This window comes from Oratosquilla oratoria, chromosome 5, assembly GCF_046742065.1.
Source record: "Oratosquilla oratoria isolate Oo_2021 chromosome 5, ASM4674206v1, whole genome shotgun sequence".
NCBI classification, from domain to species: domain Eukaryota; kingdom Metazoa; phylum Arthropoda; class Malacostraca; order Stomatopoda; family Squillidae; genus Oratosquilla; species Oratosquilla oratoria.
The window spans coordinates 5,598,981-5,626,480 of NC_134781.1; the positions used below are offsets into that span (position 1 = coordinate 5,598,981).

The following is a 27,500-nucleotide window of genomic DNA, read 5'->3' on the forward strand; positions in this document are numbered from 1 at the left end:
ACGCGACGTCGTGTGCATGGGCACGTTCGACAAACGTCAACAGTTTCAGTCTCTTGAACCTAGCCGGCCATGCAACATACTGTACAGCGACCGCAACACTTAGGAGACAGCTCTCTGTGTCTTGAACAAGAGGCAGCGACAGGAGCAACAACAGCAGCGGCGGCTGCAACTGCATTTGCGCGCGCGTGCACGCACGCACTCCCTTCGTGTGACCCGGAGGAGCGGAGCGGGCGAGCCGCTGGCGGAAGTCTTCGGCGGAAGCCGGCGTTCGAAAACGCGTCGTCAACGGAGGGAGGGGAGGGAGGGAGGGTGCTCGCTGGTCTGCGCGCCGCTGGCTACATGCAGGAGGACCGGGCGGGCGATGTGGGGGTGGGGGTGGGAGGCGTTGGATCCAGTCGAGGATGACAAATGAAAGGAAGAGGTAGAGGCGACAAATCAGCATGGGCGACGTTACACCAACCAACACAGGCACCACCAACATCAACAATAAAAGAAAGAGACACATGATGGAACTGACGATGAAGAAAGAGATGAAAAATAGGAAACATGAATAGAAAAAGGGGAAAAAAAATGTATAAAAGATAAGGGCATAGGAAACGACGAAAGAAAAAGAAGCAGAACACAGTCGTGGTAGCCGCGAGGCTAAAAATGAAACTCCGTGCTACACTATCATCCGGACCATAAACTACTCCATCGACAGACGGAGAGGTTTGTCCGTGTAAAAGGGCAACTTGACATCGCTCGTTGGTTTCCGCCGCGGGAAACCAACGGTCTCTCCCTTCTTGCGCTCTCGGAGGAGCCTTTCGACCACGGCAGCAGAGCCACGAGGGTCGCCCCCTCACGATTTCCATTAAACGTGAGGGAATGGTAATGTTTACTATCTGGCTGCCCATCCAGGTCAGCAGTCAGCCAGGGCCAGGGCCAAGCCAACCGTTGCCTCGCCGACATCACTACCATGACATCCCTAGTAGTAGGGAATGGCTTGGTGCTCGACAGCAGTGCATGTTCAGTTTTCACGTACATCTGTAGGAATACTACATGCATATTAAATACACGGATCCTTATGTCTATATACATTACATTAGTTAGGAGCTGCTTTCAAAACTGACTTGATGTTTGCAAATCGTCCCGTAATTGTACTTCGCCGCCGACAATTACCCAGCGTTTCTTTCTTTGAGAGAACGATCACACCGACGAGGTGGAGTCAGAGATGTAGTAGATGAAGGAGGCCGAGAGGAAGAGGAAGTGGGAGGAGGTAAGGTTCAATCTAAACGTTCTGAACCATCATTTTTTGCACGCGTCTCCAACCATGAAAGATGTAACTCTGGTCCGCAAGGGTGTCGCTACAGTCCTTGACAAACTGTTACCTGCTACCTACAACATTTGCAGTCACTTCATGCGGAAGAGTTACTCTAAGATAACGAGGAAAACAACAACAGCAACGAAAGGTGGCGACAGACTACGACCAAACTCGTCATCTGTGCCCTCTTTTGTGTTGGGACTGCCGGGACAAAGGTGGCTGGCAGTCGCCACTTCTTTTTAAGAGTAGACCACGAGTCATCGTCACGCGAGCTCAAACTGAACCCAACCCAACCTAACCAGCCCACCCGCCAAACGGGAACGTCAATGGGTTATTGAATGAAGACTGGTTCTGGACCTCTCACGGCTACTGCTGGTATACAGGAGCTTCCCTTCGGCTGAATAAAATAAATTGCCGGCAGCCAAGCACAACAAACCCTATAGGGTTAAATACAGCCCCAGGAAACCGCACTAAATAAAACAAAACTAAGCGAAAAAGGACGATTTCAAGGGTTTACACGTCGAGTGAGCGCAAACGTCACGTGATATTAGTGTTGCACAATCTATATCGTTTCGGTTGTGTATGTGTGCACGTGTATATGTGTGTGTGTGTGTGTGTGTGTGTGTGTGTGTGTGTGTGTGTGTGTGTGAGAGAGAGAGAGAGAGAGAGAGAGAGAGAGAGAGAGAGAGAGAGAGAGAGAGAGAGAGAGAGAGAGAGAGAGGGGGGGGAGTGGAGCGAGAATTGGGAGAGGAGGGGAGTGAGATTTGGGAGAGGGGAGAGGGAGGGAGAGCGAAGGGAAAGAGAGGAGGGAGGAGAGAGTTCACGTGTCCTACAATTAGATCTCCAATGAAGACGAGCATCTTCTATTCCCACGAGACGAGGGAGGGAGGGGGTCAGCCTGCAATCAGGCGTATCAAGCAGCCCTCCGCCTTTATTGCAATTCTAACAAGAGCAACTGCCTCGTACGACACTGTAGCAAGAAGCAAAATTCTTTAGTTCGTAGGTTTACGACACCGACGAGGAGGTCGTAAAGGGTGTCGTAAACCTACGACCCCAATCCCACACCTCCCGATAAAACCTCAGTCCCCTAACGACTTGGAACTGGAAAGAAGTGTACTTTGCTGTTAAGGTCAAAACTCTATTTCGCCGTACAGTTTCTTGATCCTTACCGCTCCAGGACGCCATAGAGGATAAGGAGGTCCGCCTCAGAATACCATATCCTACGGTAGTTCCACTCTACACTCCCCCTCCTCCCTACACACACCACTCTCTCTCTCTCTCTCTCTCAAGATTCCTACTCGCAATTTTGCATGGCCGTGATTCAACACGACCTTGGATTATGCGGTGGACTCGTGACAGACAAGTATCCCCCCTCCCACTCTCCCGAATGAGAGCTCAGAGCTCGTACACTGATCCATCTAGGGGCGATGATGTGGCCCTGTACGCACTACGCACACATTCCCTTGCCCAAGGGGGACAGTAACGGCTTTCAAATCCCTGTGCGGTTGTGCTGCGTGAAAACCCTTGCGTGCTCGTCCAGGGGACCATCACCACCACCACCATCACCACTCTTTCTGTACGACGAGTGTGGAGAGCCAGAGTCCCGCTAGCCCGCAGACGTTCGCGGCAGATAGAACGGTGGGGAGAGGGGGGGGGGGCGGGGGCGTTGTAGGATGATGAACCCAAGTCAGCCAAAGGTGCACACGGGCGGGAGATTCGACGTCCAGAAAGGCCAACACCCCAACCAGCCGCCACCAACCCCCACCCTACCCCACTTCACACGACCTTTTGTGCGAAGCTGCGGAAAGCAGCTATTTCAAGCACCAGCTGAGGAGGAAGGGAGGAAGGGAGGAAGGGAGGGAGGGGTAAAGTCCGGGGGGAGATTTTTGTTCTTGTCTTTAAAGACCCCCTCCCCAAACCCGAAACCCCTGATGCTGCTGCTGCTGCATCTCCGAAGGCCCCTTCCTATTCCAACGCACACAACCGAAGGTCCTCGGCTGTTTTGTGTTCGCGGCTTTCTTCCTGCACACGGTTGTGTGATGTCCTTTGCCGGAACAAATCCAGCCGTGTGTCACCGTCGTCAAGTGGCTGCTTCGGTAACGTTTCGAGGCCATCCGGAAGCAGCGGAAGCAGCAGCAGCAGCAGGAACCCTGACCGACCTCCTCGTCCCCCTCCTCCAGAAAGCATGGAAGCTGTCGATCTGGCGAAGGTGCCAATTGCACACGCACACAGACATATATATATATATATATATATATATATATATATATATATATATATATGTGTGTGTGTGTGTGTGTGTGTGTGTAATATATAGTTCAATATGTTGATATGAAAACGGGAAATAAATCGACGTACCATTCCTTATATTACGAATATTCATTGCATAACCTCAATAACGACACACGCACATTATATATATATATATATATATATATATATATATATATTGTGTGTGTGTGTGTGTGTAAATATGTAATATCTAAAATATTTATATGATAACGAGAAAAAAAATCCAAAGTACTACTTATATTATGAATATTAATTGCATAACCTCAATAACGATACACACACACAAACACACACGTGTTTATGTGTATATATATATATATATATATATATATATATATATATATATATATATATATATATATATATATATATATTTTCATTAAAAGTGATGATACACTGACAATATATATATATATATATTCAAATCGTCCTCGAGGCGCACAAGAGAGCAGCACCAGCCCGGCCCGCCCCGTCCACGTGCCGCCACTCCACCTCTTCGGGGCTTTTTTTTTCTTCTCCCAAAAACCCGAGTTGCAACTCAAGTGGCAGTGCTCCTCGAGAGGAACCTGGCCACTCGAGCCCCGACCCTCCGTCCGGCTAGGTTTGGCTGTCAGTCCTGACCACAATCGATCGATAGGACGACGACGACGACGAGGACGTTTTTCCTGGGATCTGTCCGCAAGGGCAGAAGTCAGTTCGTCAGTGCGTCCGTCGATCCGGCACATCCCGGAAACCCGGAGGAGCCAGAGCCAGAGAGATAGAGAGAGAATTGTCGCCCGAAAGCGGGGATTTCCACCCCCAACCTAGATACGAGGACGGACGCCCGACCGACCGTAGAACCAGGCAGAGTAGAGGTCACGCTCCACCCGAGATGCTCGCCAAGAGGGCACCGGCGGCGGCGGCGGCGGTGGTCCTCGTTGCTGTTTGTGATCCAAACCTGGATGACGTTCAACAGGGCCGAAGCAGCGAAAGGTAAAAAACAAGACTAACAGGCTACCTATATATATATGTATGTACACACAAACAAAAAATCCCACATAGCGACCTGTAACGCTAGGTGACTCTAAGAGGCCCAACGTGGCGACAGACGAGGGGAGGAGGAGGAGTTTAGAGGTGGCTTGCTACGGAGGTCGGGAACAATGAAGCCGCTCAAATGCAATTCCTTGGGCTCGGGGGGGGGGGGGTGATGGAGGGGGGCGCTCGTTAGCCACCCACTGACTGGCACGCAAGAAAGAAGAGGACTGCATCACCCCACCGACTGGAGATGGGGGAGGGAGGGGGAGAAACAGCCACCCACCGACCACACACGGGAAAGAAGACGAGGACGACCGCTTCACCTCGAGTGAGCGAGTGAGAGTACAACCACGGCCAGTCGGACTCCTTACCACTTCATGCTATGATGGCGGCACCTTCACACCTTACTCTAGCTGACCCCAAACTATTTCATTCAGCTTATGGCGGGATACGGGTCCCCAAGACAGACAGACAGACAGACACACACCTTGGTGTAGAATCGTTTGTGGCTATCAACGCCAACGACTTCTGCTTTATAGGGCAGGACCTGACCACCCCACCCCTACCCCGCGTTCAGGTAGTTCACTTTCAGGCAGGTAAAGTGCCGAAGAGACGTTCCACCAAGGGAAGGGTGTGGTGTGGTGTGGTGTGGTGTGTGTGTGTGTGTGTGTGTGTGTGTGTGTGTGTGTGTGTGTGTGTGTGTGTGTGTGTGTGTGTGTGTGTGTGTGTGTGTGTGTGTGTGTGTGTGTGTGTGTGTGTGTGTGTGTGAGAGAGAGAGAGAGAGAGAGAGAGAGAGAGAGAGAGAGAGAGAGAGAGAGAGAGAGAGAGAGAGAGAGAGAGAGAGAGAGAGAGAGAGAGAGGGGGGGGATAGTGAGTGCCACGGAGATGGAGTAAAGATGCTGGTGGCAGCCACAACAAAGGACCCCAGGGTACGAAAGGGGGTAAACTCCCGGTCTCTCCGGACGGGGCCACACCTGTCGCTAAACAACTTCACCTGCACTGAACTGAACTGCAGTTCCTCCCACCTTTTCACACAATGGGAGTGACAACCTGCGATTGCTGCCCTCTTCCTCCTACTTTTAGTGACATAGAAACTAAGACACACACCAATACAACAGCCTAACGTATCGTCCCAGAGATATCTACCGAAAGGCCCGAGGACCGCTGCGGGTTCCGGAAGCGCAACTCGAGGCAACAACTAATTATCAATAATACGCATAGATTCAACTTTAGAACAGAGCAAAGAGGAACTGGGTGACGTCAGTTCGTCCCGACCAACCACGTCAGCCGCCCTTGAGGCAAAAACTGTCGGGGGAGTTAGGAGTTGTTACTCTTGCCCGCCGCCGTCCCCATGGCAACGTTGAAGGTCGCGGGTTCGCTGGCTCGCCCCACGAGGCTCAGCGTAACAATCGCACTCGACGGTCAACACCCACTGGCGGCCACGTTGCTCCGACCGAGTGGCACCTTTTTCTTCTCCTTCACCACCCCGGATGAAGTCGCCACTTCGGCGATTCTATCCATCTCCGGGGCACCATCGGTACGTCGACCCTCCTTCCCTCAGTAGCGAGGAGGGATCGAGATCCATCTCGATCGACCCCTTCCGTGCAAGGTGGCACTCTTCCTTTTTATTTTATTTTTATCTATTTTGGCAGCCAAGGAGTCACGGCCACTCTCACCTCTCCCTTATCGTAGCTGTTGGCGAATCGTGTACTCGATCTGTTTGCTGCTGTTCCTGCCGCTAGGCGATTTTATTAACACCCCCCCCCCACTCTAGCCCTGCGAAAGGGTCAAACCAATCATCTCGAGTCTGGATCTCCAAGAACTCGCCCGCTACCTGAACACGTCTCGGGTCCTTCGGAGGAGGAGGAGGACGGAAGAGCTCCTTGTGTCCAGGCGGCGGCAGCGGCGGCGTTGGGTGCCAACTCGACTGCACGTCGTCGCCAGCACCCAGCTGCTAGCTCTAGTATCGTCGACTTGGAGACGATCACACGGAGGAGGTGGAGTCGCAGAGGTATCGAGGGTATAGTTCAAGCGTGGCCAGGACTCCTTCTTCAGTGGACAAGTCTCCCATTGTACTTTTTCAGTTTCACTCGTTCTCTCTATTGGAGTCAACTATCATGTTTCCCGAACATACATCCTGGATGTTGATCCTCAGAGTGCACATACTTCTCAAAACCCGTATCCAACACCCGGTTTTGTATGGAGCAGAAGTAAAAATAAGGACAAATTGTACAAGGTTCCCCCGGCGACCCCTGCATGCACGAGCGGCAGCAGCAGCAGCAGCACCAGCTACGAGTATCAAGGAAAACGTGAGGTTGCGACGCGCGCGCGAGACACTCACCCGATGACTTTTTTTTTCTATTCATTTCTTCCTTGCCTTTCTATTCAGTTTTAATTCATAACCCGTTGGCGGTGGATGCATAGTTCTGACACGTTTCTCCACCAGCTGAGGGCGATTATTTGAATCAGGGAAAAGATCCCCCCACCCCCACCCCGTACAGGTTGTTTGTGTGTTTCAGCCCATCATTTCGATGAGCACGTCGACTGGCCATTCCTGAAGTCTTTCCTGAGTTCGCCAGATGATTTCATTCAGCTCAGCCGTGGGAGCGGGAGGGGGAGGAGGAAATCCCCATGAGTTTAAGAGTTACACCTTATATACACACATTATAATCGTTGGACCCCAAATCGGAAAAAAGGAAATAAATCGACAAGGCACCTGCCAACCCAGAAAGGACAAGGGCATAATATCCTACACGGAAGGGGAGGACCGAGGACAGGCGACCTAAAGTCGCCAACGACGGTTGGTGCCACAGTGAATAACATAGTACGGTAGCAGACAAGAAGGGAAAAGAAACTACCAGTAAGCAAGGGGGCTCTTTACCGAGATGAGCCTAAGAAGCGGCGGCGGCGTCAAAAACTGGAGTGAAAGTGAGAGGAACATGAAGCTGCCCAACAACAATGGACGTAGTTCACAATCTAGACTTTCGCGGCAAAAGGGGGGAAAGGGGGGGGGGGTCAAACACCATCGCCTAGCGCCAACCACAACAAGTGTACGGAATATAGCAGCAAGAGAGGTAGTGTCAGGCTTGCTGTTAATCACATAGGGCCAATGTTAGCTGGCGTTGGGTCGTTTGGTCTCATGGAGAAACACGCTGGACCATATTTGACCTCGTGACAAAGCGGCAGGCAGGCAGGCAGGCAGACAGACAGACAGACAGACAAACAGACAGACAAACAGACAGGCAGGCAGGCAGGGTGCATGGGTGGGGGACCACTTTCTTCCCGTCCCACCTCCACTACCCCTTCCCTCCCCCGCCAAAAAAAAAAAAAAAAATTGTTCGCATTCTTTACAGGAGAGTCGACTGATGCTGGGGTGAGGGGGCAAGTTGGAGGGGGGGGGGAGAAGAGCGGGGAAGGTTGGGGGATACTCTAACAAGTTCTAACTCGATGCCAGGGGGAAAGTTTCCTGGTAAACCGACAAGCAACCCCCCCCCCCGTCCGTTAACTTTCACAGTTGACGCCCAAGGTTAGCCTTCTCCACCGCAAGGTCCTTCTCCTCCTCCCCTCTTCTTTTCGGCTGAATAAAACCGTCCATCGCCACCAAAGACAGATACTTAAAAGACGTGATCCCGGGAGCAGGGTTAACGTGTGAAATGATGGCAAAACCACAACAAATTTCGGAGGCGTCATCCTGGCGAACGGACCCTCACTCGACTCTCATCTGGATGCCGCCAGGCGACTCTATTCAGATGGAGGGAAAGCCAACAGAGATGTCAACGGGATCGCCCCATCACGATTAAGCCTTACATCTGGATGCCGCCAGGCAGTCATAATCAGCTGAGGGGAAAGCTATATGTGTGTGTGTGTGTGTGTGTGTGTGTGTGTGTGTGTGTGTGTGTGTGTGTGTGTGAGAGAGAGAGAGAGAGAGAGAGATAGCGAGAGATAGAGAGAGAGAGAGAGAGAGAGAGAGAGAGAGATAGAGATAGAGAGAGAGAGAGAGAGAGAGAGAGAGAGAGAGAGAGAGAGAGAGAGAGAGAGAGAGAGAGAGAGAGAGAGAGAGAGAGAGAGAGAGAGAGGGGGGGGGGCATTTGTACCACTCGGGCTGCCGCTACGATTCTCTCGCTCCCTCTTGCCATGTCCTCCTCGACCACAACCCGTTGTACATGGAGCAAACATTCTGATCTGCAGAAACGAAAGGCCTGAGAGCCTTACTAGACATCCAGGCTCGACCTTGTTGTTACCTGTCTGGTTAGAAAGAGTATCAAGCCACTCTCACATCTTGGAGGGAACAAAAATAAAATAAAATAAATCTTGTTTGCCTACCTACATGCCTGGTCAGACGACCAACCAAGCAGAATTTTTACAACTGCCGACCATGGATATACTTCTTTTTTAATATCTGCCCGTATTCATCAGATGATGCCTCTGCCACGTAGGTGTGCTAGCTATCATCGTTGAGACCAATTTCTCCCCTTTCTATCTTCTTGGGTGAGTGCGCTTTCCTGTCACTCTCCCTTTATTGTCCCTTGTACGTTTCTTTTTCTTTTTCTTTTTTCCGACGGTTCAGAAAGGGGAAGGGGCGGGTGCCATTGAGGACTCTATGGTGCTTCCACTCTTCCCACTCCAGCTGTTCCGATTAGTTTTGTAATAAAAACTGGACCGGAGGAGGAGGAGGAGGAGGAGGAGGAGGAGGAGGGGTTAAGTAACTTTCCCTATCTGGTCTGCCGGCAGGTGATTCTATTCATTCGTGTGGCACCCACCCACCCTCTGCCGAGAGGAGGAGGGGAGTTTCCCCCAACGCCCGGGGGGTAGCCAATGCAGCAGAACCCCTGGGGGCGCGTGTGTGCAGGGACAGATGGTCGGTCGAGGTGAAAGGCGCAGAACCAGAGGAAAACGCCCCCACGGCGCAACCAGAGACGGGCGGGCGGGCGGACAGGCAAGGAGAGGCACGTGGGTGGAGCAAGTACCCGCGCCACAAAAACACAGCTGACACCAAAATGCAGCCGCCACCACCACCACTCGGCCCTTTCACAGTCCGGCAGACTGTCAAGTGACTTTTTTTTCTGGATAACGCCAAATGATTATAGTCAACATTAGAAAAAGACATCACCCCAAATAAGTAAACAAACAAACATACACAGAAATGAATCTTATTGCACGCACATTTGAGAGGACAGCGCCACCCTATTCCGAGAGGGACAGGGGGGCTGTCCTCCGTCAAAGTACAAACAAATATCATCCCGAGCGTGAGGACCCCCGTTCCCGCTCTGTCCGTAGCGGGTGGCATAGTCCCTTTCATTCCGGCTGCCGTCGCCAGTGGCACTCGCCTCCCCCCACCCCGAGCACTTGGTGGCACCCTATCCCTCCCCACCCCCATTGAAAGGGCAGCGACGTGGTCAACTCGTTATTCGCTGCAACGCCGCACTTGGCCGATTTTCCTCTGGCCCACGCAAGTACTGCTGCTGCCGGGAGTACTCTACTCGGTCGTGGCTCGCCCTCTCGGCTGAAGAAAAAGAACCGTTGTCCTTAGCCTGAACGAAAATAGTTAAGGACGACGCCACCTCGGTCGAGGGGAGAAGGAAGGGGGATCCCCCTGTTGCTGCTGCTAGACCCGATGCTTTCAAAAACACGCAACCGGCACGCTGACGAAGTCCTTCTCCTCCCCGTCCTCTTTGCCCAGGCGTGATGCTGCACAATCACCGCCCAGTTACTACTCGTAAGCTTGCCCACCACCACCGGGCGAAGCGGGACTGGGTCACCGTGCCGCTACGTACACGACTGGGAGACAGAGACAGGGATGGATATGGATATGGATATGGATATGGATATATATATATATATATATATATATATAGAGAGAGAGAGAGAGAGAGAGAGAGAGAGAGAGAGAGAGGAAAGAGGGGAGAGAGCACAGATAGATAGATAGAGAGATATATAGACCCGGGTACCGATAACGAGCTACTTCCCCGCCCTCTAGTGAGCGCACAAGGTGCCGTGCCAGGCCAGGCCAGGCCAGGGCGCCTCCAGATGACGTCACACAGCCCTCGCCCTTAGTTCTCTCCGAAGCGAATTGGCCTGCGCGCCTGTTTGGACGTGGTGTCATCGCAGGTAGGCAAACTACATCTCTTTGCCGAGGAGGCTACATGGGGCCGTGTGAATCGCTATCATCTTGGATCACGTGCTGGGCAGCTATTACCCTCCCAAATTTCACATGACCCATGGGAAATTATGCAACCTCACACAGACACACATACATACAAGTACACACATACCCTTGTTTAGGGGGAACATTAACGGATTGCATTGTATGGGTGATGGATGGGACTCAATATAATGGGTAGGCTACGTGCCTCTGACTTGGCTACCTCTTTTGTGCAGATAAAAAAAAAAAAATTGGTATATAGATTGTAACCGAGGCTCTGAAACCAATAATGAGGCTCGACCTCGGGTCTGCATCCACACACACCAGCCCCACGACACACTGGAGACTCCTCACCTACACAGACTCGGCAGTTGCGAAAGAGCTCGACCGCTGCCGCCTTTCTCCTCAAGGACCACCAGGTGACCTGGTCTCTACACACGCCCACATACACACACATTTTACACGAGGGGCAAATATGAAATCTAGTTGAGCTCTTCCCACGCGGAGCAGAAGCAGGAGCCAAGGGTCAGGCAGGCAGGCAGGCAGGTAGGTAGGAAGGTCGTCATCGTCGTCGTCCCACACGCGGCGGTCCCTTGCCAGCCAGCTAGACGGGTCAAGGAAGGGAGCGCCGCTCCTCACAAGGCTAAATACTCCCCCCCCCCTTTCCTCTCCGCCCCCCGCCTCCACGCGTAGCATTTCCAAGCTTCCCTTCTGTTGACTCCGCTTCCAGTGCATTCCTGCACAACTGGAAGCGGTGCCAACTCTACCTGGAGACAGTACCACTGATTGAGATGAAACTCCCACAAGGAGCAACTGAAGACAAAACAACTCAACCTTTCCATTCGCAGTCCGATAGACATTGATGTATCCAACCCACTTGCCCACCGATGCGTTGGCCTCTTTATGATTCCGCATCAGGTCGCTGGAGAGACCCAAAGGTCGTGTCAAACGTGACGTCGATGTTGAGGACATTCTCCCAACATACACAGACACATCAACGTATACAAAGTATTCGGAGTTCATTCTTCCCTTCCTCTCCCAGTCGCAGTTGGAGATGACCTCGCCGACAAGGTCAGCAGAGCAGTCCATAAAGCTGCACGTTACAGTATCATAACAGCTTCGTGGAGCAGCAGTTGATCCACCACCACATCAGAGAGATTCTCATCCAGGCAAGAGTACCTGCCATCGTTCTTTCCTTCCCACTCATATCGTCACGATGACGTCACCCTCCTTCAGCGCAGAGAAACCTCTGCGGACCCTCAAAGGCTATCCAGCCACGGGTGACGTCAGACTACCTTCCACCACGACCTTGTAAACTTGCAGTGCCTTGCTGGAGGGTGACCTGGCCGGCGCTGCAACTGCCTCGATGGCAAAGCTTCTGCGCAACTGCAACCCGGAGGGGGGGGGCAACTTTCATCTCTGGTAGACCAACCCCCTCAACACGGACCATGTTCTGGCTAATATCGCCAAGCGGTTTTATTTAGCTACCATCGGGGGATAAGGAGGGGGGTCGTCTAGAGCTGGACCAAACCGGGGTACCGGATGATCGAGACGTTTTGTCACGAGCCCGCCCCCTATCAAGTGAGTAAAATCACCTGGCGGCACTTGAGGGATAAATAGATGGAAGTGCGTTACCGTGGGAAAGGGGAGTCAACCCCCGATGTACGGCATGTGGCGGGGATGGGAGGGGGGGTTATTCCCGTACACAGAGGAAAAGCAAGAGTGCCATAAGCAAGAGAAGAACAGGAGAGTCCGGGGACAGCCGCATGTACAAGGAAAAGTGCCACAGACGGACGAAAAAGGACTTTCAGTCTGTCCTCGGCAGCGCGCGCGTTCGCTCGCTCGCTCGCGCACTAAAACCATGACGACCTTCAAGCCTGCCTGCCTGCCTGCCTACGCCAACGAACAAGCGAAAGTCAGCCCCTCCTCCCCACCGCGCGCACCAGAGGGTAACGAGTTCCATAAATATTTCCAGCAAAAATAAAAATAAAATGCATAAACGCGCAAACAAATGTATAACACATAAAATATGTAAACAAATGAACAGATAACTGGCATTTTTTCGGCTCTTGCTGACTGCAAACCCACAGCCCCACAACAGCTGGCAACGGGCCTCCCGTTGATATCTCTAGGATAAACATTGGACTACTGCCTGTGTTGCATTAGTATGGATCTGTTTCTCGGTCACAGACCTGTGCTATCAGAAGACCAGTCACTGGTTGTCCTTATCGTGTGGAGAAAATACAGTCGTACTGAGTGTATGTATACTGTTTGCATGTAGACATATACAGGTGTATCGGCATTCCCCCGCCCTCCTGAGCAGAGTCCCACCCCTGCAGCGAGCAGCAGAAGCCGTACAAGTTGCTTCACCTGATGTCGTTGGGCAACGTCCGGCTGGCTGGCTGCCTGTCCCTGCCAACCCCATTCTGTCCCGGGTGACACACGTCGTCAACATTCCGGCTACCGCCTGGCGATTTCATTCAGCCCCGCGGAATTCGACCCATCAGGAGCAAAGGAACCCTGGACTCGCTCTAGTTCTCCCTCCATGGCCTCTTCCGTACCGAGAGTCATTTTTCCTTCTATTTCGACTGCCGACGCCGGAGGGTGACTATCTTGGTCTGTGTGCGCCAGCTCCTTGCAAGCCTATATGGAGTCCCAGTGCCGCGAACAAATGGGGCCGCAGGCAAAGAGGTGCAGCCTGGTGGCACTCACTCACCACATGACTTCATTCGCATGTAAAGGGGGGCAAGTCCGTCACCTTTACGCCAGAACAAAGACTTTAAAAACTGAGCTTGCTGCCGACACACACACACACACACCCCTCTCGCTGGCGACAAATAAGAGATTGTTGCATGACCAGTGCATGACCCCGTGACCGGCGCGGCGTTCCTATCACAATGCGAGTAGAAAGGTGAGGTGGGGTGTCGTCGCCACTACCCGACTCCCTGAGCATGGGTGGGGTGGGATGGGGAGGGGGACGGCCCCCCCCCTCACCTCATAACCGAAGTGGCTTGGCGCCACTCCCACAAAGAAATCACAAAAAAGATTTTAGTCCCGCTGGCGCCAGGCGCCTCTAGTCGGCCGAGGGTGAGCCCTCAGGGACCGAACGGTCCCGTTCCAGTCCACATGTTTCGTGCTAGCTAACGCCAAGCGATTTCATTCAGCTGAGGGGGGAAGGGGTGAACCACAACGAAAGAGTTCAGTCAAAAGTCCTTTGTTGTGGGTTTCCCTCATTTGCAGTAGCCTGTCAGGATGCAAGTTGCGACCACAGCTCCCGTGGGAGATCTGGAGCCCCGCCGGTCGGCCACCGAGCGGATCAGAGCACAGCGAGGCCCTTGTCTCTGGGCCCTCTCGGACGCCATGGTGACCCCCAAATCTCCGCCCCGATTTTTTTTTCCTTGTATCCATCTGTTTATTTATGTCGTCCACCCTGCCAGCAAGTTACAATGTCCCGGGGATCGTTGTTCTAGTTTCACGTCCACACAGGCCTCCTAGTATACGTTGGGTACCTTGAAACCAACTGAAAGTAGGGGGGGGGGACATAAACCGCCTTCACGTCTCGACCCTGGGGGTTTTGTTCGCGACGAGACCTAACAACTTTGTGGACAACGTAACCCTGTGACCCGAGTGCCAAGGGGCTCCTTCAGAACACGGGAGACACCTCATCCTTCTCCCTTGTCCTTGCAGTCTGCGGCATCCAGCGGCACGATGCTCCTCCCCCCCCCCCCATCCCCAGCCTTACGAGGAACCAAACCTTACCTCTGGTTGCCGGAAATATTTTTTCGTCCTCCTCCGTCACTACTGCCATCTCTATATTTTCTTCCATGAAAACATCCATCCCCTCCCACAATAAACAAGACAATTAAGATAGGTCCACATACAAAGCGACCTACATTAGGTGAACGGTGAGGAGGTTATGCAAAGAGGCGCGCCTTCGCCCGAAGCCTTTGTCGCTCGAAAAGCCAGGGCTCTCTACTTTAGCTTTACTTCTCGATTATTCCACTTCTTGACGAAGTCTGCCCCATAGCGGGAGGGAAAAGGTAACGGCTTCGGCCGCCTCTTGGCTCCTCCCCACCACCTTCTTGTCCAGTCCTATTACGCCAACGCACTCGTCGATCGAAATTTCTACTCTTGAAGAACCAAATCAAGAGACGTGTACACACACACACGCAGAGAGAGAGAGAGAGAGAGAGAGAGAGAGAGAGAGAGAGAGAGAGAGAGAGAGAGAGAGAGAGAGAGAGAGAGAGAGAGAGAGAGAGAGAGAGGGGGAGGGAGGAAAAGAGAGAGTGCGAGGGGGGGAAGAGAGGCAAAGAGAGACATAGAGAGGGTAGAGAGAGGGAGGGAGAGAGAGAAAACAGTTGTTTTAAATGGAAAAACTTCTAGTTGGAAAAATTTTACGACTGGAGTTCAAGGCTCCGTTCTTGGGCCACTTCTATTCATAGTATATATAAATGATATAGATCACGAACTAAAATATATTGTTTCAAAATTTGCTGATGATACATAACTGTGCGGAATGGCAAATGATCAATTAAATATTCAAGAAGATTTAGATAAATTACAGCAATGGTCTGAAAAGTGGCTGATGAAATGTAACAAGTAAATGGATGGTAATGCACATAGGTAAAAATAACAGTAAGTACGATCACAAGTTATTTGGAAATTCGTTAACAAAAGTGGATAGTGAAAAGGATCTCGGCGTAAATATCAGTAACGATCTCAATTCATCTAAACAGTATATTTCAGCCTCTGAGAAAGCAAATAAGATTTAGGACTGATTCCGCGATCTTTTAACTTTAAAGTCCATCATTAATAAACAAGCTATATAAATCGTTAGCCCGTCCACATTTGGAATATGCTGTTTCCATATGGTCACCAAATCTCATTAAAGACATTGACAGATTTGAAAAAGTACAACGGCGAGCCACAAAACTGATTCAAAGTATAAAAAATAAATCATACGAAAATCGACTAAAACATATGAATCTGTTTTCCCTAACAAAGTGTAGGCTCAGAGGTGACTTGATACAGGTCTAGATTCTACACGGAATTGATAACATCAAAAGTGACAAAATTTTCACACTGAATGAGAATCCGACAAGAAACAATGGTCTCAAACTGTCAGGGAATAGATTTAATTTGGAAGTGGGTAGAAACAACTTCGCTAACCGTGTAGTTAATGAATGGAATAAACTTCCTGCAGAGGCAGTGCAATGTAGTTCAGTTCGAAGCTTTAAGAATCATTTAGATAAGCACCTAAGCAAGATGCTGTAATGACTGTCATTTATTTTATATTATTTGTTTTGTTATCATTTGTCTGTTTATTATTATTTGCTTGATTCTCACTTATTATTAGTTATATGTGAATTTATTATTATATACTATTTACCTGTTTGTCTATCATTTAACTACACCCATGCATTTATTTTATTATTTACTTTATTATAATTTCTATTTACTCATTTATTTGTTTATCATTATTATATTTTTTCGCATCCGACCTTGATATGGACCAAAAGGTCTCCTGTCGATATGCTACGCCTTTGTAATCCTTTGAGAGAGAGAGAGAGAGAGAGAGAGAGAGAGAGAGAGAGAGAGAGAGAGAGAGAGAGAGAGAGAGAGAGAGAGAGAGAGAGAGAGAGAGAGAGAGAGAGAGAGAGAGGAGAGAGAGAGTGAGAGAGAGAGACAAAGAGAGAGAGAGAGAGAGAGAGAGAGAGAGAGAGAGAGAGAGAGAGAGAGAGAGAGAGAGAGAGAGAGAGAGAGAGAGAGGGAGAGAGAGAGAGGGAGAGAGAGAGGGAAGAAGGGAGAGGGAGAGTAGAAGGGAGAGAGGGAGGGAAGAAGGGAAGAATGGAGAGAGGGAGGGAAGAAGGGAAAGAGGGAGAGAGAGAGGGAGGGAAGAAGGGAAAGAGGGAGAGAGAGAGGGAGGGAAGAAGGGAAAGAGGGAGAGAGAGAGGGAGGGAAGAAGGGAAAGAGAGAGAGAAGAAGGGAGGGAGGGAGGGAGGTGAAGAGAGGTTACACTGACTATCGGCAGATAATTTTATTCAGATCAAGGACGCCAAAAGGCTGAATTTACACTAGACGAACAAAGAAGTAAATCATAATCGACTGACCCACAAGATGTATAATCATCTGGTGAAGGAACAGAAGAAGAGACGATCGAAGAGGGAAAGTGTGGGCAAGGTGCGAGCTGGCGTGTGTGACGATGATGGAAAGGGGAAATAAATTACTACAACAGCAGGACTTCGTTTTTGGAAAACTGTACTGGAAATGAGTTCGTTTGAAAACAGTCCACTATGGTCTATTCACCTTAATTTTGTGGTGACAGAACAAAACGTTCTTCAGCAATTTGATTCAGAAAAATGCATTGCTGATGCGTGCATTAACACAAATGAAAAAAAAAAAAAAAAACGAAATTTTGGAAACGTCATTCCAACTGCAAATCCGACCGTTGATGAAGACGCTCTAGCCAAGTTCGAATGACCCGACGACTAGAGACGGTACTCCACGAATGTTAACTCCGTGTTGTATAATAACACACCGCACAATTGGCATTTTGCCAGGGATGACATTCCGAGAAGCCAAAGAACCACAGGGTCAACCGCCATTACGAAACATTAGATTAAGCGGCTACTTGGGACTGAGCTATAGAATTACCCTACTGCCAATCATTACCGGGTTACTATCTACGAGGTAATATATACACACATGGAATGACGAAGTACTGTACGCCCGTACCAAAAAGCATGATAAATCAAGTGTCGACAGTGTGACATGCTGTCAATAGGCCTCCTCCATGTATTTTGGGAGACTAGGATACACATCTCAACATTTGTCTAAATAATGTGTGTTCGAGAATTAATAGTTCACGTTCTTTTACCTATGCAAGAAAAAGAAGAAAAAAGTATCTGCTGGAACACAAATCAAGAGAAATAAGGAGAAACATTCAAAACACCAACAAGAGGAAAAATAGAAAATTACCTGGAATTTTCACACGGCATAAGTGGGAAGGAGTGACAGGGGCATGTCGTGGGAGTGATTGTGAGGGAAGAAGGGGAAGATGGGGTGGGGATTTTCCTCTCCCATACCTAGCACCTCACTCTGCAGGGAGCAGATGATCAGTTTAGGAGGTGGGGGGAGAGTTGTATACAATCTTGTTGTGAAATGGGAAATGCATCACTCGCCCATCCCCGTGTCTGCTGAGCTGAAGGCTACACAAACTGTTGGTTGTAAACATGCAGAGAACTATCTGATGTGAATGTGTATGCTATGCACATCACCTTTCACAACTCCAACTAGAATCATCTATTAAGAACACAGGTGTAAAGTGTATACCGATTTTCAGTTTAGTCTACAAGTTGCTTTACTTTTTAATTTTCTTTATTTACTATTTGTGTATTGTCAAGTGTACCTAATGGTTCTGGATCTTTAGTTTAGTTAAAACTCAGGTCTATGCCATATGGTACTGTTCATGTGTGGCACTTCTAAGTATTTACCAGCTACCGTTGCTGATGCACTGACAACACTTCCATTTTTTGTACTTTTAAAGAAATCAGAATTACTGTAGACTCAACTTTTCACATTCTTCCTGTATCTGACATCCACTAATGCTGCACAAGGAGTGAACAGGTACAAAAGGTTGTTTCAATATCAGCATATCAACAGCCAATTCCAGAAGATGCATAAGTTTACTTAATATTTTGCAATTCTATTTTGTTGGTGGAACAGTCCCTGAGCTAAATGAAGCCTTGATCACACAAGATCCCACTTCCTCCCAAGTCTACACTTCAACAATTAAAATCATGTGACATCAGACAGAACAAAAAATATGCACATCAATTACTTGCCCAAAGAATGATCATATGTCAGAATAAAATACTGTAGAGATTATCTAGGCCCTTTACTATGGCACTGCTCTTCCCAGATTTCATTCTGGATTCCATGCAATTTCATTTATCTTGGGGACTATCATAGCAGAAGGATGAATACACCATCCCAATAAACATCTACATTACCACAACAAATTTTATTCCGTCTTACACCCTATGCTTTCCTTCAACTTAGCCTGTACACCCATTCCCATCTTACATGATACTCTAACAGCACCAAGTTGGTATGAAATTTTGTTGTTGCCAGTCAAGGATATAAATGTAAAAGTACAAGACAATGAAGGCCACAAGCTATTGTCATTCTTAGAATAAGCAAAATGGCAGGGACTGTCTACTATCCTACCTTTTTGGATTGGTGTCATGGGAACTTGCTGCTCCTAAGTTTTTACCAAGTGATATCTAAAAAGATAATCACAATTAAAATAATGATAATTATTGCCTTGGGTTTCTATGACTGAAATCCAGAGTCCAGCAAGAGGCCAGCCAGGGTTCCTGGGCCACCCTCTATGAAGAAATATTGCATTGCTGTATTCATTGTATTAAGTAAGGGATTGCTTCTGTCACTGGCTTATAGTAATAGGAGTGCCACTGATTGTTAAATGTCCTTGTATGAAAAGATAGAGGAAATACAGATTAAGTTGATAGAGATCCTCGGCTTAGTCTGGAAACCAAGTATCATTCTCTTAGGGCTGCACCTCAATACAGTATAAAAGTAAGGATATTGATGCGTTTTGATGATGGGTGACAGAGAGACTATTCTATCTGACAATCATCTCACAGAACCACTACTTGCAAGTACCCGTCACTGAGCCCTAGATACAATAGTACTCAACATGGTTACACCAAATAAGGTGCCATCAAATTAACCACTTGCAACGGAGGGCCTGCTTTCAGTCCAGTACAGAAAGTGAACATATCACTCCTTCAATACTGAAGGGTCTTACATTAACTGAATAAAATAGCCTGGCAGCTGTCAGAATAAGAGGATATGGAGGACCCCCATCCCACTCCTTTGAAGGGATTAATTGAGATAAGTTGGGGGTACTGCTGAACAGTGATCACCAATATATAATTAATAATAATAATAATAATAAAATGTGTAACCAATAGTTTAGATCAACAAAAATTTGAAGGCAGCAAGGAGTGCCTTTATTGTATCATAGAAAGATTACACACACACAAATATATATATATATATATATATAAATATATATATATATATATATATATATATATATATAAATATATATATATATATACACACACACACACATATATATATATATATACACACACACATATATATACATATATCCACATGCACACATATATCAATGTTCTGAATTCACACCTGGCCTGGTACTACCTATCAACTCGCCTGTGACTGAGTACAGGCATTTGCTTAGTTGTCAAGGCAGAGCAAGGAACTGACAAAACCTGTGACATCATCCAGAAGCTGAGTAAAGATGTCTTTCTACATGACCTTATACTATCTAGCAGACCCAATTTTGACTGGGTATCTTAATCAAACTGGTGACAAAATAAAATCTAAATTCCTCGTGACTAAATGTAAGCAGCAATAGTAGAGAAACACAAGAAGGCAACCATTTAAAGAGTGTGGCTGTCTTCTTGTGCGGTATACCCAGCCCCTCCACCGACAGGACATCAATACAGTAGCTTAATCCCTTCAGCAGGGGACCACATGGCTACTTTTTCCCCCTGTATGACACATCAAATGGGTGAATACCTCTTAACATTATCATTATGGGTGCTACCCTTGATATAACAAATTGGATTGGCATCAGCTAAAACATGAATAAATTGAAACTACTGATGCACTTGTATACCCAACTAGTTTCTGCAACCAAGACATGATACTAATAAACCTTAGTACAACTTCTTCCATGCAAGGAAGGATGATTCTGCAATCAAGACATCATGTGCATAATTCATGTTACAATCTCTTTAGTGTATGAAAGAAGGACTCCAACAGTGCCTTCCGGCAAGAACATGCACAACATACCAGTTACAAGTCTGCTATATGAAACTACATATATAAAAAAATTTAAGAGCTCAAGGCCTGTATGTCAGAGGTGATACCCTAATTAGAACAAGCATCATGCCCATCACCATTATGGCATAGTGACATAATTTAGACTTTCTTTTGGGCGACACCAAATAATTTGATTTAGTCGAGGAAGTGACACCTAAGCCAGGGATTATGACTATCTAACCACTGTTATGCTACCTCACTTTATAGAAAACATGATCCTAACAACATTTTTATGAAAACCCCAACACCACAAGTGGGTGTCACAAGATTTGAACACAACCTTTTTTCATTCTCTGCCACGAATCATGAATTATCATTACTTTTATATCACAATCTCTATTTGGTTTCCACACCAAGAGCAGATCTGAAGATGGATTAAGTCTGGATTGGTGTTCCATTTGGCACCAAATCCACCAAATGAGTAATATATTAGGTTGAAAGCCTGGTTCAACACCCATATCCACAAGCCCAATACAGGTAATGATTAATCCTAACTTTCACAGCAGGAGAAAAAAAAAAAAAAAAAAGTTTCCATACACAAGGTCAGGGATGGTATAACCTGATATCAGGATATGGTACGTCAAACTGCACTGGATTCTGCAATTTGTCAGTGCTGGATTCAATTCCTATAGGCTGAGGCCAAATATCATTCTGCAAGATGAGCCCAATTCTCTATCAGCTTAGATTTCGTTTCTTCCACTTCTTCACATATAGAAAGCAGAAAATCAGCAACTGCTCACCACTTCTTAATGCATGTTAGTGCCCTATAAACCGTACCACACTAATACAATACAGACAATAGTCCATTTCTTCAAAGATTGAACTATGGGAGGGCCCCAGAACTGTTACCAGCCACCTTGGGGCTGCAGGAACTGAAAGTAATTGAGGTCCGAGGGGCTAGAGGTACTCATTATCAATTCATTGCCTCAGTTCACTCTTGCAGAGTTGCAGGCAACTCACCCCCACCCCCCAAAGAATCTGACCATGACAACAAAGTCATCTTTAGGACTGGTCTCTAAAAAGGAAGTCTATAATTGGCTAATTGGACCACCATGTTGGCAAGGTGACTTTCTATTTACCCTCACTGAATAAAAGTGTCCATCAGTGGGGATTAAAAACATTATACAAGAATGAAATTAACTTTTAATCCTCAATTGATAGTCTCTACAGTACCTACACTGAATAAAACTACAAGTTAGGAGTTAAGGGGAAGACTTATAGATTGCTGTCATCCAAAGAAAGCCTGTTCGGGGCCAAGACACATCATTCTGATACCCACTGACATCTAACAAAAACTGCGCAATCCATTATAATTAAGCTCCTTTTGCTCCACTTTACTCATATCCCTCTATTCTTGCTGCTGCTGCCAGGCAATTCCACTGAACTGGGAATCATCCACCCCTTTTTCAGGGCCGAAAGAACCAATCACATTAAATGAATAAATAAATAAATCAATAAAATAATGAAAAATAGAAAACAAATGAAAAAATAAAAAAGTAAACAAATCCAATACTGAATCCTGACAACATATGAGCCTGGATTAACCCGTCTGCGTTTCTTTTCTTTTACAACCAGCGCTTCTACCCTTGGAGTCAATATCACACCGAAGAGGCGGAGTCCTGGAGGTGGTAAAAGGAAGATTCAAGGAGAATAGAACCTAAAAGTAATCAGCATTTCTAATTGGGGACGAGTCTCCAATCATCTAATGTTGTGTCAAGTCAGTAAGAAAAGTCCCTAGTATATTGACAATGAACGGGGACATAACACTATCAAATATGTCCAGGCTACGGGCGGGTGATTTTATGAAGCTGAGGTGGGGAGGGAGACAGTGATTTGAAGTGGATCGTGATTGAATGAGATCCTCTTCAGTCCCGTGCCACCCCCCAACCGGCGCTGCCTGAAATCGTCTGCACTCCACAATGACAAAGTCATTCAAGTGCGTCACCGTGGTTAAGCGGTAACCCAGGTGTTCTAATCTCCCTATTATTAGGCCTACAACAGGCAGCTCGGCCCGGCCCCATGTGTACCCAACTGCAGAGAGGCTAAGTAGTGACGTCATGTCGACTCCGAGGACGGTGTCAACAAACGTGGGCAAAATTGTATACCATGCCAACACTGATTTTTGCATTGTCTCGCCCTCATCTTGGCACGACCTGACTTCAACTGATGTGACCCAAATGAAGACTTTATGTGTAATTCACCATGGTCTTGGATCACGTGATGGGCTCGTGATCGACAGCTACCCCTTCCGGAAGATACGGTAGTAGTGGTAGGAGAGGGAGGGAGGGAGGGAGGGAGAATGAGTGAGTGAGTGAGTGAGTGAGTGCGTGTGTGTGTGTATTCACCTCGGATCTGCTGCAGTCTCTGCAGTGTGTGTGTGTGTGCACGCGTGCGCCATGCATCCATGGTGGGAGTTACGATGATGTACATAAATGATGTGAGGCGGAGAGCAGGGATGGAAAGGGAGTTAGCAGACAGGACTGATAAAAAATACTGGGATGATTTGGGCGAAGAAGAGGGAAGGGGGGGGGGTTGCCATGTAATGACGTAGTGGGAGTAAGCCAGTTTCGGCCGATGGGCCCTGCTGTGTCTTACTGCACTGCTTCCGACCCGAGCGGTGAGTGGGAGGGATAAGGATAGACTTTCTTCCACAAGGAGCTAATATAAAAGGGACAACATTCAATGTCCCCTTCAACGGTCGTCCATCCACCTCATCAAGATCAATCCATCAATTCCTATTCCCGCATAATTTTTGCTTGCCTTTCCTCGGATATACAGGAAAGACTACGTTTGAGAATACAAATAACATATGAATAATTAACTGAACTGTGTAAACAAATTTATATGTGACTGCGTCTGTTCTCTGGAGGAGTCGCAGTTTATACACGCAGATAGGTTTGGGGACCATTATGAAAGAAACACTATCCTACCAACACAAGCGACTCTAAAGAAAAAATTGACCAAAGGAAGCAGTGACGGGTCTTGAAGCATCAATCTTATCCTAGCAAACACACGCACATTTGACCGGGAAAATATTACCGAGAACTTGAAACGCCCCCAGCACTGTTGTGAATTTCACAGAAAGATACAAAAATGACCGCAAGAGATGAGCAGACCAATTGCATAAGGAAACAAATTAGAAAACCTAGACATTTTGACGATGGAAGGGAGGGGAGCAACATGATAAACGTTGGGTTCAGGAAAGGTCCGGCCAACATCTTGGAATGTGACAGGAGAGCTACAAAAGATCATGGGACAAAACCGGAAAAAGACGGCGTTTCAAGGCAACCAAGAAATACCTAAACAAATTCGTAGCTAAGTTTCACTGATGGCGACATCTAGTGGTTTCATTCTCGACGCTGAGTTGGGAAACGAGTGGACAAATGAAAGAAAAGTTAAACATAACCGACGTTTTCCTGTTTACAGTTATGATTAAAAAATGAAACCACCTTATAGTATTCATGCATACACGATGAATTAAACACGCATATATTAACAATTACAAAATACATACAACACAGGCATTGTTAACAATATGGGCGAGTGAACAAAATACAGTACATGAACGAAAACATAAAGCAGAATTTTTTGTTTACTTGATCAAATAACTTTATATCTCTCAACAGTACAGAATAATGTGACAACCGTCGACCTACTTCGACAAAACAATTTGTATATGAACCGCCCTCAAAACAACAAACTTACAACTACATAATCCAAACCCAATGTTACAATGTATCTAACTTACCTTTAATCACTCATCAAGTCAGTCCGGGAGAAAATAAATCCTCTTATGGTATTTAGTATTCTGACAAGTTTAATTGCACTCACCACTGCGGTATCACCAGTCTGCCACAGTTCTTTCAAACCGCGTTTATATCGAACGCACAAACACACGCATTCACGTACGAACTAAAATGCTCCTTAGAATAACTACTGAAGCTCCATACAACACTGGCATACAAATTCACTTAAAAAGCAAACTAATTGCGGTATAATAACATATAATCAAGTTCAAAATTAAGTACAACCATAAAGAAAATAGTTGCTGTTTCAACGTGCTCCCTTCCCCATGCACTGACTCTAACTAAACGGGACGCTCGAAAACACGTGCTAGTCGATGGAGGGGGTAAGAATATAACGCTCGCAGGGAATTGGGGTACAGATGACACGATACAAGACAACGCGTGCGGGTTGATATATTATTGCCATCTACAAAACTTGTCTCTTAAATCGAAGGTTTATTTCATTGTTGGTGAAAGATCTGGAAAAATAACATCTTGACAACAACGAGCGATTTTAATGACCACATTTTTCTAGTATGTGACAGCTCACGTCGCAGTGACCGCGCTTTCGCGACTATCCCTGCTATGCAGGGATATACATTATCCCCTCGTAACAATCCCGACTTAGAAAGAAAAGGAATAAAACTATGACCAGTATGTTTACAAATGGAAAATCGTGTTCTACATAATCCTCAAATTTTCTTGCTTGACATATTTATACATAAACGTCCAAGTTGCTATATTTACCAGTGATGTCCAGAATTAATGATTCTGCAAACGATGGAGTCAATGGCTACAGCAGGTGATGCAGTAACTGCCTCGATTCTTAAACTCTGCTATACATAATACACTACTATTTTTATAGAAGTACGATTACTTTCAATATTACTTTTAATAATAATAATAATAATAATAATGATAATAATAATAATAATAATAATAATAATAATGATAATAATAATAATAATAATAATAATAATGATAGTAATAATAATAATAATAATAATAATAATAATAATAATAATAATAATAATAATAATAATGATAATAATAATAATAATAATAATAATAGTAGTAGTAATAATAATGATAATAATAAAAATAATAATAATAATAATAATAATAACTATCGTGATGTATTGTTATCTCTATCACCATTATCACCTATTATTACTATCAACATCCATGAAGTACTCTACCAAGTTTGTTCTGGCTAAGCCCCAGGCGATTTCATTCAGCCCAGAGAAACCTCACTTGTGACCCGGAGGATTAACGGAAGAGAGACACCACCTGAATCGCCACAGCTTCACGAAAGTCTTTGGCTGCTCGGACGTCGTGAGGGAGCAAACCGACGCTGAGTATGGATGGCTTCCCTTGTGGTCAGACTTGCTCCTTCTTTGCTCGTTTTTATTTTGTTTGCTTATTTTGTTTGTGCACTCATCTAAGAGAAAATAGAAAAAGTTGTAAAAGTTGAGGTTATATGGATTTGCATGTACGGAACACACATACACACACACATGCACACACACACACACACACACACACACACACACACACACACACACACACACACACACACACACACACACACACACAGAATAATGTGACAACTGTCGACCTACTTCGACAAAACGATTTGTCTACATATGAACCGCCCACAAACCAGTTATTTAACCACGACTCGATGGCGCAGTGGTAGAGTTTGCGGCCGCTACTAATGTGGTCCGAGTTCGAATCTCGCCCAGGGCTGAACTAATTTCGGTATCGCTGCGCTGTGAGTTTTTACTCCAATTCTCGTTGGGTGTGTGTGTGTGCGTGTAAGGTTATAACATTACCCATCTATTAGTTCTGAGCTCTCTTCCGGGAGGGAAATAGCTATCGATCACGAGTCCAACACGTGATCCAAGACCAAGGTGAATCGCACGCATACACATACGCACACACACACACGAGTGCACGCGCGCGCCTACACACAATTACAAACATTCGCACACACGCAAGCGCGCACGTACACACACACACATGCACGCACGCGCGTACACATACACACATATACATGCACACGCACGCACGCAAGCAAACACACATACATACCAACACGCGCGCACGCACTACAACAGTGATAACGTTCCTACCTCGAACGCGAGAGGCCCAGGTTCGATTCCCGAGAAGTGCTGCCGCTACCAGCACTTCGATGGCTTGCCAACATTTCCCTCTCTGCAACAGGGAACGTCGAAGGAGCAGCACTCCAGTGTCCCATTTAAAATCTACGATGGAACACAGTACTCTTAATGTCTCGTCCTTGGCAGCCAGCCCCAAAGAGAAGCTAGACGCTTCCCAACCTCCGACGTTTTCGATGACGTTGACCTCGCCGATGGCCCAACTTCTAAAAACAATTACGGTGGGGAAGAGGGGGGAAGGGGTCATGCAGAGACCGTGGTCCATCTTTTGTACCAACTGACACACACGTCTGGGCCACAATGCTGCTAACAAACAAACAGAAGAACGAACGGATAGACGGAGAAACTTAAAAAACGGATTCGAAAAAGAAAAAATCCATCGCCCTGAGCGAGGCAGTCGAGTCAGTGGAAGCCCCGATGAGGAGAAAGAGGAGAAGGAGGAGGATGGTGATGATGATGATGCGACCGAAGGAGGAGGAGGAGGAGGAGGAGGAGGAAATCGAAGGGTGAGGGAGCGACCCAGGAGAGCATCCGGGGCAGAGGTCGGTCGGTCAGGTGCTGAAGATCTAACGCTCCCCACCCCCACCCCACCCCACCCTCTCTCTCTCTCTCTCTCTCTCTCTCTCTCTCTCTCTCTCTCTCTCTAACTAGTTGTAGTGTTTGGGTTTGGAGCAATGTTCGTGGGGTCCCGTTTCTTTTCTTCTGTTTGCCAAACCTTGCCTAGCATTATTTTATGTATTTGTGTGTGTGTGTGTGTGTGTGTGTGTGTGTGTGTGTGTGTGTGTGTGTGTGTGTGTGTGTGTGTGTGTTTACATAATTTTTATCCACTTGTAGTCTACAGGGAAGAA

At 47.1% G+C, this 27,500-nt stretch overlaps 1 protein-coding gene across 8 annotated transcripts in view; it reads right to left on the minus strand.

Annotated features, from left to right (window-relative positions):
- The window catches only part of corn (microtubule-binding protein cornetto), a 127,457-nt gene extending 102,677 nt beyond the window's left edge, over nucleotides 1–24,780 (minus strand). For 5 of the 8 annotated variants that reach the window (XM_076184880.1, XM_076184876.1, XM_076184878.1 and 2 more), the window contains exon 1: nucleotides 24,436–24,779. The gene's annotated coding sequence lies outside the window, so the exon portion shown is untranslated. Of the gene's footprint in view, nucleotides 1–24,435 lie in introns of all 8 variants that reach the window. The other 3 variants (XM_076184873.1, XM_076184879.1, XM_076184874.1) reach the window with 2 other exon arrangements.
- Nucleotides 24,781–27,500: the final 2,720 nt, after the last annotated feature.